A 15,041-nucleotide genomic window follows, 5' to 3' on the forward strand; every position below is an offset into this window, starting at 1 on the left:
CTTGGCCCTTGGCCTCGCTCCGAGTTTCTTTGGTTATGGTATCGGTAATAGGGATGTAATAACTTATATCTGCTTGGGTCTTTCCCAGACAGAAGTTTGTTCAGGCACGCAGATGGAGGCAAACTTCCATAGGCCTAGAATTCCAAGTGTCTTAGACTCAACTCTTAAATTTGGACAATATAAACCTAGATCAGCCTACAAAGATTTGAGTCTACATTACATATTATTTTAACGGCTTAACTATCACGACTGCTATAAAGCTTAGTATATTAGATCAGATTGCATAGAAGGTGGCATAATCGATATTTCTGTTATGAATCCTAGATTATATCCCCCCCCCTTCCAATGGAATGTCACGGATTTACTCGCTGATCCCACACAAAAAAAGCTGTAAATGGGCATATTTTTAATGACGAGGTAGATCACTTTACACGTATCGATCAAATTGGGCAATATATATAATAAATATATATATAGTGCTGGGCAAAAGTTAACTATAAAGTTAGTTTAAATAAAAAAATGAAGTCCAAAGTTTGATTAGAACATTTTTTTTTAGTTAAAATCGTAGTTTAATCAACTTTTTTTTTAGTTAGGCCTACAAACAAAAAAAAGTTCAATTAAAAATTTTAAAAACTTTTCAACATGTGGTAGCGGTTGAGACGGTTTTCTGGTCACGTGATATCAACAACTTTGATTATCGAAAAAATGATGCTGTTAACAACTAATTAGTCAGCCTGCATTTGACGAGGGATTGGTAAAGTAAGATGCTGGTAGAAGTTATATGGGGCCAATAGTCGCTGGACTTGCACATTAGGCAATTTTGCTATCTTTTTTTGCCAAAAGTTTCTATGTAATATTCTAGGCCTAAAATGAACAGGGTTGTTCCGTATTTCTTCCAAGTCACGTGGTGGTGTTTAATTTCTATTAGTTTATACTAGTTTATAGTAGGGAATCCGAAGCTTATTAGGTCAATATTTAGTTTTAATCAATTCATTAGTGGCAAACGATAGTTTTTTAATGCAGGAACATCAATTACACCCTTAGAAGACTCAGATGTGTAGGCCTACAATAGATTCTAGTTTGTAGGCCTAAACCTATTATGGAGATCAAGCTCGAAATCTACAGTTAGGCCAATAGATCTAAGAGCATTTTAAGTCGATAACAAACTCTAGAAAAAAACACACATTTTAATCCTCACCCTCCCTGCCCAAAAAGTAAATAGACTATATGCGTCCGACTGATGGTCAGATAGGCCTAGTCTATAATCGTGTAGTCATGGTGTGTAGTTGAAGATGATGACAACAAGACCACCCCGCTTTTTTTTTTCCATGCGCGTTACGCAATAGTTTTTGTTGTATGTTGAGTGTTCAGAGAAGAAAATAGCACAATGGCATAGTTAGTCAAGCATGGCCTTTATGTAGATATACTTTTACACTAAGATAGTTACACAGGTCCAATGTTTCTTAACAGTTTTTATTTCTTTGGTTACTGGATTTAAATGCAAAACCGAATATTTCTTTAATGAGATTTTAAACTTTATTGTAATATTTTCTGTTATATAATACGCCATTACATAAAAAAATAAATAAATACCCTTCTTTTCTTAAGGTTTCAATTCAAGGACATACACACACATATACACATAGAGCTATCTATTAAAACATCTTTTTTTTTTAAATTTTATTATTCTTAATTATTGATTTCGACGGTTCAGATTTTTGTATCTAAACATTTTCTTTCGCATTTTTACGGCTCGCAAAAATGTTTTGATTTAGAAGTTTGGTTTTTAACATGTTCTCGTGCCTACAAACTATCGAGAGTTCAGCCGAGACATCTCCCCCCCCCCCCCCTTGCAAAAACAATGACGTGCGTACATCGCCTCAAGTCACAACATCATGACTTTTCAGTACGCAACGTCACATGTCGGGTAGCAGGAAAAGCATCTTTTTTTTTTCATTAGCGAGCTTAACAGAGGCGATCCCCTTAAGCCTTTAAAGACCATAGTAGAGTTATGATTCAGTAAAAATCTTAAGACCCTTGGTCAAAGGAATTGATTTATCCTTATGGCCAGGAATAAATAGATTGTCTCTTCACTGACCTCTCTGTTGACACACCCGCATCTTCTAGATAAGCATTTAGTCACATTCATTTCGCGGTCGACCATGACCAGAGGCGGCCTTAGCAGTGCGCGGGGCCCTGGGTGAATGTCCTTTGCGGGGCCCTGAGCCGTAAGGGTAGGCTATATATATATATCGTACCATGTCACGCAAACGGGATCGTCCGCCTCAAACGTTGAAGGCCCTTATTTTTGCTACAAAACATATTACCTTGCGTAAGTACTGTACTAATTCAGGGCCGGTCCTAACAATTGCGGGGCCCTATGCGAAACTAATTGCGCGGGGCCTAGTCTGTGTGGGAATAAGGATAATAAGTGAAAATTAAGATTTTGTATTAGAAAAAAAATTCAACTTTGAATTATATTCAATCTTTACTAAGTACTAAATTGTGATCAAATTAACTTTACTCTACGAACCTTGCAACCTAGGGCATATTTATATGCCAGTGGCTATAAAAATAAGTAAAGTATTAGAACTTCCGATTAAGGTGAACATTCGCCCGATTATTATATTCTATTACATGAAAGCTGACAATGCCTTTTTCTTTTAACGCGCGTAGGATTCGCGTTTTCCACAATTAATGACACCCACAAATGACAATTTTTTCTATTTTTCATGAGATTTTTATGAGTTTTCATGAGATTTTAATAAATTCAGGAGATTTCCAGGAATTTTTCGTATATATTTTGCAATTTAATAATTACACCTAGTATTAGCGCGGGGCCTATGAAAGCGCGGGGCCCACTGCGACCGCATTGGTTGCAGTGGCCTAAGACCGGCCCTGTGTACTATTACCCTTGTAACTACATAAACTGTAAGAGTTCTCTACCTTAACTTCTGGATCGCTACGTAAAAGACGTCTGCTCTTTGTGGCTAACATCAAGCGTGCATTCAAGGATGACGAGAAAATATGCCATCAGGTCCATGTGCTCAGACATTAAACAAGAAGATCCTTGAGACATTTTACGGCGCGACCGTACAAAATCTGCTAACATACGGAATAAGTTGTTGGCTAGGCAACGCCTCATCTAAACTGTTGCAACGTCTAGAAAACATCATTAAAAAAGCATCAAAAATTACACTCACAACATTACCACATTTAAAGGACCTTTTTGAACAAACGTGCCTAAGAAAAATCTAAAAAATTTTGGAAGACAACGGCCACCCGCTCCATCAGAACTACGCCAGGTCGTCGCGAAGTGGACCACTGCTGTTAATCAAAACAAGAACGGAACGGTACAAAAACTCGTTCGTACCTCACTCGGTCAGACTCTATCACCGCCACTCATTGATCAGGGAACATGAAATGCACCAAGATACCTGTGTGTAGTCGCTGAATGAATTCTTTATGTTGTCTGTTGTATTTATGTGTATTTTTCTGTTGTGTTGTCTTTACATGAGAAACGAGTCCTTGTAATCACAACAAATTTCCGTAAGGATCAATAAAGCAGTCTTAGTCTTAGTCTTAGTCATTTTCAATCCTGTATCCGAGGTACTGGTCGTGAGCCTCGTCGAAGATGTTATTGCATGGTTGGGTCGAATTTGTCAAGCATTTCAAACTAGCCTAAAAACTGACCGCTGTTCGGCGCATAAAGTTTCTCTGTTCTCCCACGAAATGCGCTTTTTTTTTTTTTTGCAATATACTGAACAATCGTTATTATTCTTGCTAAGACTGCGCGCAAATGCATTTTTTTTCTTTTCTAATTTGTTCTAGCACCAAGTTATCCATCGCGCTACCATCGGACATTCTCAGAGCTTAATCCAACCACGCTGACACATACGTATGGATGGCTGCCTGGCCGTGCGGTAAGCGCGCTGGACTGTTGTTTAGTCGCCTCGAGTGTCACGGGCTCATACCCTGCCCGCTGCCATTCCCCGTCGTCCTGCGGGAGATTTGGACTAGGGACTAGATTATTTTCAACTCTGAAGGAACATCCGAAGCTTTTGAAACATTCTACAAACATTTTAACGTGATTTAGAGAAACCTCGTTTATTATCAAGATGTTTCCTGTTACAGCAGCGATTGCAAATTGGCCTCCAGTAGCTCTCGTGCCAAACAACTTACTCGGAAAAGAAAATACTGCCTTTAATCTTTGGTATAATAACAAAGTGGTCCATTGACTTTCTCAGATCCGACATTTTAATAAAAAAAAATACTTCTGCGTTTGTCCACTGAAGCACGGGTTTTCACACAGCAACCCGATGTGAATGCACCGTAGCCTATTGGGGAAAAAATGAATATGCCATCGTCAAACTTTCTGGATTCTGATTGGCCGAAATAACTATACGAGCTAGGCCACAGTACAAAACAAGCAATCCTTCCAACACACGCTGGACCTTTTTTTCTATGGTGGACTAACGTAGCTATTTTAACTGTATACGTACCAATCCTTTTTATATTGTAATGCGACATAACATTTCTGTATACTCTTTATTTACGAAATAAACGATTTTGATTGGTTGCTTCTGGCTACATGATTTTTTTTTATTTTTTTTTGTTGTTTTTTATGTCAAGGTAAAATGTTAAACAGTGATAGCCGCTTACAATGTACAGGTCATAAAATGCCGCCTTTACCAAAACTGAACGGTATTTCGAAACCAAAAATGTAATGATAAGAGCTTACATGGTAATTGGTAGCATACAGATGCCAAAACTGAACGGTATTTCGAAACCAAAAATGTAATGATAAGAGCTTACATTATAATTGGTAGCATACAGATGCCAAGAAATAGTGAGCAACAAGTCCTAGTTTATGAGAACTGGTCTGGCTTTCGAACCTGATGGTGACAAGGGAATCTCCTATCGCGGTTGCCCCACTTGCCACCCCCTAAGGCCGCTACTGACCCTGACAACGCGAGGCCAGAGATCGAGCTACACGCGAAAACCCTTTATATTTGCTATGTACCGCCTGCGTACAAATTAAAAAAAAAAAAAAAAAACTCTTAAATTCATTTTTGTTCTAGGACGTAAATTCTTATTTTATGAAGGAACGTCTGAAACTTATATAAGTCAGTTAAGAGACACTTTCGATCTGGGATTTTCTTATCTTATAAATTTAACTTATAAATCGGCTCTTAGAATGCTTAACAAGAGTAGTTATAATTTAGCTTAAATTCGGTTGAATTAATGGACCTCATTCACCAATCGTAAACAAACCACAATTTGCCACGTAGTTCTCTATATCTTCTATACAAATTACGCAATAATTAGGCTGTCACGTGATATGTATTTTCATTGTTTTATCAATATTATCACTTGGCTAAATGTTGTTTGTTTATGATTGGTGAATGTGGTCCATTGTTGACGTATCAAGACAATAAAACCGTTCTAACTCAGGTAGTGATTCGGATAGGGGTAATTGTGTATGTGTAGCCAGCTGACACGAATTACCACTAAAGGCCAGCGCTAGACTCGCGGTCAACCATGACGAGTAGCGACGGTCAGCCATGACCTCGCGAGTACGAAACGAAGTCGAGATCTTGATCTACGATCCAATTCGACACAACGAGCCCAGTGTTTGGAGCAGTAGCGGCCTTAGGGGATGGCAAGTGGGGCGACCGCTCCAGGCCCCGCGTCTGCGAGGGGCCCCGCGCCTGAGATGCTCCCCCGCGATAGGAGATTCTCTTGTCACCGTCAAGTTAAAAAACAAAACCAGTTCTCATAAACCAGTGTTTGAAGCAGTAGCGGCCTTAGGGAGTGGCAAGTGGGGCGACCGACCCATGCCCCGTGTCTGAGAGGGGCCCCCGCTATAGGAGATTCTCTTGTCACCGTCAAGTTCAAAAACAAAACCAGTTCTCATAAACCAGTGTTTGAAGCAGTAGCGGCCTTAGGGGGTGGCAAGTGGGGCGACCGCCCCAGGCCCCGCGTCTGAGAGGGGCCCCCGCTATAGGAGATTCTCTTGTCACCGTCAAGTTAAAAAACAAAACCAGTTCTCATAAACCAGTGTTTGAAGCAGTAGCGGCCTTAGGGAGTGGCAAGTGGGGCGACCGACCCATGCCCCGTGTCTGAGAGGGGCCCCCGCTATAGGAGATTCTCTTGTCACCGTCAAGTTCAAAAACAAAACCAGTTCTCATAAACCAGTGTTTGAAGCAGTAGCGGCCTTAGGGGGTGGCAAGTGGGGCGACCGCCCCAGGCCCCGCGTCTGAGAGGGGCCCCCGCTATAGGAGATTCTCTTGTCACCGTCAAGTTAAAAAACAAAACCAGTTCTCATAAACCAGTGTTTGAAGCAGTAGCGGCCTTAGGGAATGGCAAGTGGGGCGACCGCCCCATACCCCGCGTCTGAGAGGGTCCCCCGCGATAGGAGATTCTCTTGTCACCGTCAAGTTAAAAAACAAAACCAGTTCTCATAAACCAGTGTTTGAAGCAGTAGCGGCCTTAGGGGGTGGCAAGTGGGGTGACCGACCCATGCCCCGTGTCTGAGAGGGGCCCCCGCTATAGCAGATTCTCTTGTCACCGTCAAGTTCAAAAACCAAACTAGTTCTCATAAACTAGGACTTGTTACTCAATATTTCGGAAATCTTTCCTGTTATTTATATTGTTACGATCTTCTCTACCAGGCCTTCTGTAAACACTGCCCAACAACACAAGACATCTAAAACATCAACTTGACAACAAGAGCTTCAAGTAACAAAGTGGCGATTTAATGATAAATACAACAACAGTCAATAAACACAATTGGCTACACTGACTTGAAATGCTTTCTTGTACTTAACAGAACTGTCTAACTAACATTACAAGTCTCTCTAGCTCGTACAGCTACATTTTCAAGGACTCACAAGGTACCATGACACAGTCCTTACGCCTTGCTGTCCTGGACTCAACTGTCTCTTGTTACACACTGTCTCTCGACCGTGAAGGCTCTTCGATCACATAACCACAACATAGGTCATACTTGCGGTTATTAGCAGTACTGTCCCCTGTCTATCGACAGCCGTTGACTCGTTGACCTGTGTGATTGGCCTGAGTCGTGTGTATCAGTAGGCCACACACACATTAACCCTTTCAGTCCGCCACTGGAGTTTCAACAATATGATACCAATTACCATGATACAAGCTCTTGGCATGGGGGGGGGGCGCGGTGATCGAATGGTTAAACGCTTGGATTCCGAACCCGAGGTCCTGGGCTCGAAGACATGGATTTTGAATTTAGGGATTTTTAGGGCGCCACTGAGTCCACCCAACTCAAATGGGTACCTGACGTTAGTTGGGGAAAGTAAAGGTGGTTAGTCGTTGTGCTGGCCACATAACACCCTGCTCGTTAACCGTTGACCAAAGAAACAAATGACCTTAACATCATCTGACCCATAGATCGCAAGATCTGAAAGGGGAAACTAACTTTTAAGCTCTTAGCTTGACATTTTTGGTTTGAAATACCGTTCAGTTTCGATAAAGAAAACATCTTATGACCTTCTAAAGTGGCTATCTAACAGTTCACCTTGGCATAAAAAAAAAAAAACATGCAGTGAGAACTATTTTAGAGCCACTAACTTAAAAACACTATTCGACAATGTCGACCCTGGGAAGGTACTGGGCTTTGTCCGGGAGGTGGGGCTGTCTACGAAGATCTGATTTATGAATTTGTGAACATGTACTATTTACATTAGATTTTTACCAAATTATTAAATTTTTACTACCTTTACTATTTTAACTGTGAATAGACCTTGATTTTAATGATTTAACTGTATAGAATTTAGCCCTTGTTATGTAGAGAGAGAGAGAGTAGTCCTTAAGGGAATGCAGGCACGACATGGCCTAAATTGTGCCGATGTGCCTAAAATCAAAATTAAAAAAAAAAACATGTAACCGTAAGCAACCAATCAAAATCGTTTATTTCATAGATAAAAAGTCATATCGTACTGTTATATCTCATTACAGTATAAAAAGAATTGGTACGTATACAGAGTATACTGTTACTTTAATCCGCCATAGAAAAAAAAAGGACGAGGGTGTGTGAGATGGATTCCTAGTTTCAACTTGTTTGGTAATGTGACCTATTCCTAGCAGGACCTAGCTCGTATTTTACCAGTTAATGTGCTATACAGTTGTTTCGGCCAATCAGCATCCAGAAAGTTTGATGATGACGTATTCATTCCCCCCCCCCCCCGCCTCCACAATAGGCTACCGTGCATATACATCGGGTGGCTGTGTGAAAACCCGTGTTTCAGTGTACAATAAAAAAAAATTAAATTTATTTTTCATTAGAAAGTTGGATCTGCGAAAGTCAATGGACCACCAGGGGCGGACTGGGTATCAAAATCGGCCCGGGCATTTCTATACAAATTCTATATTATATGATGGGCATCTAATTCTAGGTCTACCTGTCCTCAAAATACGATTTATTAAGTTTGATAATGTATCTAGAAGCATGCATACGGTGACATCTATCTTTATAAGAAATATAGGCCTTAAGTTGCTTTCTAATCACTGAGTATGTAGGCCCTAAAAGGATGAAGTCTACTAGTAGACTATTACATTTTTTTCGGAAAATGTGTTAGATTAAAATAGTATTACACTGTAGAGTCTGAGAGATTTATTTTTTTAAACACGACACACAGAGGGCATTTTTATAAGAGAATATTAAACAAACTGTAACAATACTATTTGTGCCATAGTGGCATTCATGCGGCCATTTCGGTAACCCCCCACCGGCCCATTAGGGTACCGGCCCACATAGCCAGTCCGCCGTGTGGACCACTGTACATTTTATTCTTATACCAAAGATTAAAGACAAGGTTTTTGTGCATTAAAATGGAAATTTTTAAAATGTTTCGGATGTTCCTTCGGAGTTGAAGATAATCTACTTCCTAGTCCAAACCTCCCGCAGGACGACGGGAGATGGCAGCGGGTAGGATATGAACCCGGGACCATTGAGACGACCAAACAACAGTCCGGCGCGCATACCGCAAGACCAGGCAGCCTTCCATACTTATAACTATGTGTCTGCGTGATTGGATGAAACTAAACAAAAGATTAAAGAAGTTCCCCTCCACTCAGCCACCACGCCCAATGATGGCGCTATGGATACCTAGATCAGCGGTTCTCAACCTTTTAAGCTCGGCGACCCATTTTTACAATCCCCCACTCTGCCGCGACCCCCTCCCCCCGCACACACACAGAGCAATGAAAGAATAGACAAAAACAATTCATTTTTTCGATGGTCTTAGGCGACCCCTGGCAAATCGTCAATCGACCCCCCAAGGGGGTCGCGACCCACAGGTTGAGAACCCCTGACCTAGATGCTAGAACAAATTAGAAAAGAAAAAAAAAATGCATTCGCCCGGAGTCTTAGCAAGAATTCTAGTGATAGTTCAGTACCTTGCTAAAAACAACAACAACAAAAAACAAACTAACAAACAAAAACAGCTCATTTCGTGGGAGAACATAGACACTTTATGCAACGGTCAGTTTTTATACTTGGTTGAGAATAGTTGAAATGCTTGACGAATTCGAGACACTTTATGCAACGGTCAGTTTTTATACTTGGTTGAGAATAGTTGAAATGCTTGACGAATTCGAGACACTTTATGCAACGGTCAGTTTTTATACTTGGTTGAGAATAGTTGAAATGCTTGACGAATTCGATCCAACCAAACAAATGAATGTCATGGACGAATGGACCTCATTCATCAATCGTAAACAAACAACATTTAGCCACGTGGCGCTCTATATCTTCTATATAATTTACGATCTCATGTTTAATTCATGATGGTTGTGACGTGACAGTTTTTTCCATTGTTTTATCAATAAGATCACATGACTAAATGTTGTTTGTTTACGATTGGTGAATGAGGTCCATTAAGGACACAGAGGGTCACGACCAGAACTTCGGATATAAAAATTCATCAAAATTAGCTCATGTACCTGGTGTCATTCTTTCCCGTCATCCTTGACTGCACACTTGATGTTTGCCACAAAGAGCAGATGTCTTTTACATAGCGTTTTGGGGACGTATCATGTCCAGAAGTTATGGCGGAAAGCGCTTTGAGTTTAATCCAGTAGTATGTTTTGTAACAAAATAAGACCTACAGCGTTAGAGGCGGGCGAGCCCGTTAGCGCGACGTGGTACTATATATATATTGTCTACCCTTACGGCTCAGGGCCCCCGCGCACTGCTAAGACCACCCCTGGTTTGAAGTTAGTCCTGAACAGTTGAACCCAGTGCAGGTCCGTTACGAGGCAGAGGCCAGTGGAGTTTGATACAGCGGTACACGCGCTGATACGGCGGTACACGCGCTGATACGGCGGTACACGAGCTGATACGGCGGTACACGAGCTGATACGGCGGTACGGTTGTTAACAGTGGAGCATTCTTATCTTATAATTATACAGACGTTCCTTAAAAAAAAAAAAAAAAAAAAAAAAAAAGATTACGTCCTACGCGTCATGCATCTAGTCATGCATGTTAACCAATGACACTTAAATTCTGCCAAGTCACTGGTTTTCCTGGCTGGCTTAGGCAACATTTGTACAGTCATTGTTACATGTTGCTAATTGTACAGAATTATTGGACATTAAGTGTCACGTTAATGTGCCCTGAGTTGTCAAGTTCTTTGAGCTGGTAGAGTCGTGCGGTGCATTTTGCCGAGAGTCTGGAAAGTGATAGTGGTTACGTGAGAGTGGTTACAAGACTTTATTTTTATGTGTTTTTAATGTAATACGTGTTTATATTGTTACGTTCTCTCCCAACCAGGCCTTCTGTAACCACTGCTAAACACAACACAGCACATCTAACACAAGAACTTGACAACAAGAGTCTCAAGTAACAATGTGGCGGTTTAATGAACAAATACATGAAAAGCCAATACAAAACAATTGGCTACATCAAATTCAAATGCTTTCTTGTACAATAGAACTGCCTACTAAACACTACAAGTCTTTCTCTGTCTACTTCTAGACTCGTACAGCTACATTTTCAAGGACTCACTTTGTAGCACACAGTCCTTACTGCTTGCTGTCCTGGACAGAACTCTCTTTCTAACACACTGTCTCTCGTCTGTCACGGCTTTTTGGTCGAATGATCATAACATTGGTCATATTGCTTGCATTAGCAGTAATGTCCCTTGTTCAACAGCCCTTGACCTGTGTGATTGGCCTGAATCACGTGTGTCTGTAGGCCGCACACACATTAACCCTTTCAGTCCGCCACTAGGGTTATAACAATATAAACTTCATTCTACACTAGAAGCCAAGAACTTTCCTTGGAGCGGATGGAGAACATAGAACATAAGATAATTTTATTGGTCCAAACAAATTTCAGTTTGACTCCTATTGTCCACCGAAGCATTGCTACAATAACAATATCTAATTGTGAGAAATTATTGTGATAATATATCCGTATGATCTATGAGATAGTTCCAGTAAGAGTAGGTGAGACTTCACACTGGAAGCTTGAGGCCTCAACAACTCTTTACCTAGAACTCGGCTCTGACCAGCTTTTTTTTTTCTTTTTCTGTTGGATGTCATTTCGGTATCCTCAACTTCGCTTACACTGACCACTTCCGGGCTTGTTTAAGTCTGCCTCCTTTTTTTTTTATTATAGCTTTTATATAGCGCTACTTTCATGCTTATAGCATGCTCAGAGCGCTTTTGGTCCAATCTCATTTGTGGACCAGTGGGGGGGGGGGTATCTAGGAGTTGGTTTTCAGTAAACACAACTCTGCCCGAGTCGGGTGTCGAACCTCGAGCCCCTTTCTAGGTAGCCAAGCCAAGCCAAGTTCAAGCGCAACTCTGTTGCCTGCAACGTTGGTAGTTGATTTTACTAGGTGTGTCAGCCAGCTCCATTTGGGCTTTTGAAATGTCATGGGCTATGGTTTTCTCTCCCACAAGTAGATATTTTTGTTTGGGTCACCTTCTTCTTCGTTCTCATTGTTATGTTGGAGTGTTTAGATAACTAGACCAATACATGAGATGAACTGCGCAGTGGTTTCCAAATCAGGGAGCTCTCCATATAGTTTTCTTTCTATTGGGGTGATTTGGGGCCAATGTCTTATACGGGCCTCTTGGTAAAGAGAGCAGTTTTGGAGGACGTGGTCGGCATTCTCTGGTGATACTCCACATGGGCAGATTTCACTGGTTCCAGTTTTGAGCTTCCGGTACATGTGTTGTTTGGGTCACCTGATTCCCATTATTATCGAACTGTTGGCGAAGGTCTGGAGTCTTTGACAAAACTTCCATATTAACTCTGTATGGTACATTATTTACTCGACGTTCGCAGGTTGAACACCCCGCTCTTTAGAGGGGTGGCCAAGGGTACTGGTTGCTTGCTGTACTCAATCCCCGATTCCTCTTCCGTGCTCTAAGGGAGTAATCTCAGCATGGTTCGTTACTAATGGGGTTTCTGATTCGGTTGCTTGCTACCGATGAATGAGCGGTCAGCAAGTGTAAAAGTGCAATCAAGGGGGTTATGTCCAGCCCCCCTCCTCCGTGGGGCTCCGGTGAGTAAGAGACCTAACGAAATCTCCAAAAAGAGGATAGCGCTGGACACCAACTCGAGGGTTGGCCGGGATCTCCTGGGTCCTGGCTGATTCGCGGGTCTCTCTTTGGATACAATCTTTAAGATATAACTATATTCCTTGACTGTTATTTGCCCCATCTATTACTAGAGCAGGGGTTTTTTTTTATTTGTATTATTGACATGCTTTTACTAAATATAAGATTTTGTAATTAATGTAAGTTGCATTTGTTTATACCCATTTTAATAGTAATGTTGAATCTACTGTAGATATTTGGATCAGCTTTGAAAGCTACAATACGTCTCTCCTACTATCCAGGCTCTCTTCAAACTGCACCACACGACACAACGAGCTTAAAGAACCTCACAATTCAGGGCTCCAAAGTATCAGTCACAGTTTAATCTCAAATACTGTACAGTTGGCAACAACATTACACTGGCTGTCCAAAAACCAAGCCTCTCTCAGGACTGACTTCACATACCGTGCTGCTTCTGACTTCGCCTCGTACTGGTCACATATTGGTAACGTGAAGTGTCCTGACTCGCTCTTATATAGGGTCCATACAGGCCTTCCCGAACCGGATGGAACGTCGCTTGACCACTCAGGTTGATTACATTCGCCGTGACTTGCGTGCGTAATATTTACGACACACACTCATTGCCGAACTGGCGTAGACTGTCACTAGTCACGGTTGACCGCTCGTCTAGCGCTGGACTGGGGCGATTTGCGTAGGCTAAAAACACACACACAGTTACGATCATCTGTGTCACCACCAGGTTTATAACAATACATTTATTGTTGGACAATCTCGTTCAGAATGAGGACATCCTTCCAATGGGCTTCTATCATTTGTTTACATTTGATCAATGCAGACTTGAACAAAAAAAAAAAAAGAGCTTTGAAAACTGCACAGTCTCTCTCGTTCTCATTCTTCTGTCTCACTCTCACACACACATCACATAAACACAGCCAAAATAATGTCGTGGGCTAATATTATCTGACTTCGATTTTTTTTTTTACTTCACATTAGCCACATAACATTACAAGTTAACAATATACTTAATAAAGACTTTTTACGTCTATAAAATGAGACCTTTATTTATCACTGGGAAATCCGTCCAGTCTTCCTAAACGTCGCTATTTCTAACTAACATCCAAATATAAACTACTTCTATACTAACGCCATGTTGCTGTCTTGTTCGCCTAAGTCTACTACGTCATTAGTCTGTCTTACTACGTCATTACTTTTTCCGTCGCTAAAACTATACACAATATATTTGTCTAACAAAACTAAACTACTCTCTTAAAGACAACTTTAAAAAAAAAAAAAGACAACCTTCACCCATTAAACCACTGTTACATCAGATCTGAACGAAGTGGTCGTCTCCTTTCCATTAGGACTAAAACAGAAAGTCTTGCCGAGACGTCGATTTCACGCCTCTCACTATAGTTTTCAAAAGTTTTCTGTGTATTCGTTATTGTATTACTGTGTTCCTTGTGATATTCTATTGATTATTAGTGAGACGTGGGGAGTATTTAGTGTATTTATTCTACACACTCTCTAGTGTCTACATTTTAATACTTCATTTTTTTATTATTTTTTATTTATTTTTACTCATTTGAGTTAACATACATTACACAGTCATGTCTGTAAAAACTTTGTTAATTGAGAAGAAAGATTTGGAAGGTGGTTTGGTCCACCCTTCTGGTACCTTGTTGCTCAAATTGGCAGGTCAAGAGGCTATCAAGGCCTCAATGGCTAGTCTCATGACTGTTCTATGTCTCACTCCGGATGAAGTGAGTTCTCTCTATAGATTCGAGAATCCTTTCGTCTGGTTCTTAGTTTCAAACAGTCCAAGGGTGAGGGCCCGTATTCTAGGAAAGACCTTTGGATCAGAAAGTGACCTCAAAGTTGACGTTTCAACCATAGAAAACGAAAGGGTCAATGTAACACAGCATTGGGTAGCGCCCACAATTGTTAGAAACAAGATTATAGAAATCTTCGAATCCTTTAGTGAAGAAGGTTCCAAGATAGAGCCTATCAAACTGAGCAACTCAGATAAGTGGATGGCTTGGGTCAAAGTCCGCAAGCAGACCGAGCTCCCTCACTATATTCAATTAAAATGATCCGAGGACCTATAAAGTCCTTGTGACCATCCCGGGGCGCAGACAGCAGTGGGCAGGATCAACACTGGTCAAACCAGTGTCCCAGCAGGAATACCTTTAAAGAGAAGGGAAAAGCCCCTGGAAAAAAGCAGGAGCATAATGCCAATGTCAAAGGCACTTATGCCTCGGTCTTGAGGGGGGGGGGGTGAAACAAGGATAAAAAATACCAAACTTGACACACAAAGTGAAACACAAAAGGACACACAAAATGACACATGGCTGGAAAAGGTTTTACATTAGTAGTAAACCACTAAAAGAACGGGGCAGTGGTCAACACAGATATAAGAGGTGGGGAGCCCTCCCCTA

This window comes from Biomphalaria glabrata, chromosome 8 (genome assembly GCF_947242115.1).
Source record: "Biomphalaria glabrata chromosome 8, xgBioGlab47.1, whole genome shotgun sequence".
In the NCBI taxonomy this organism is placed as follows: domain Eukaryota; kingdom Metazoa; phylum Mollusca; class Gastropoda; family Planorbidae; genus Biomphalaria; species Biomphalaria glabrata.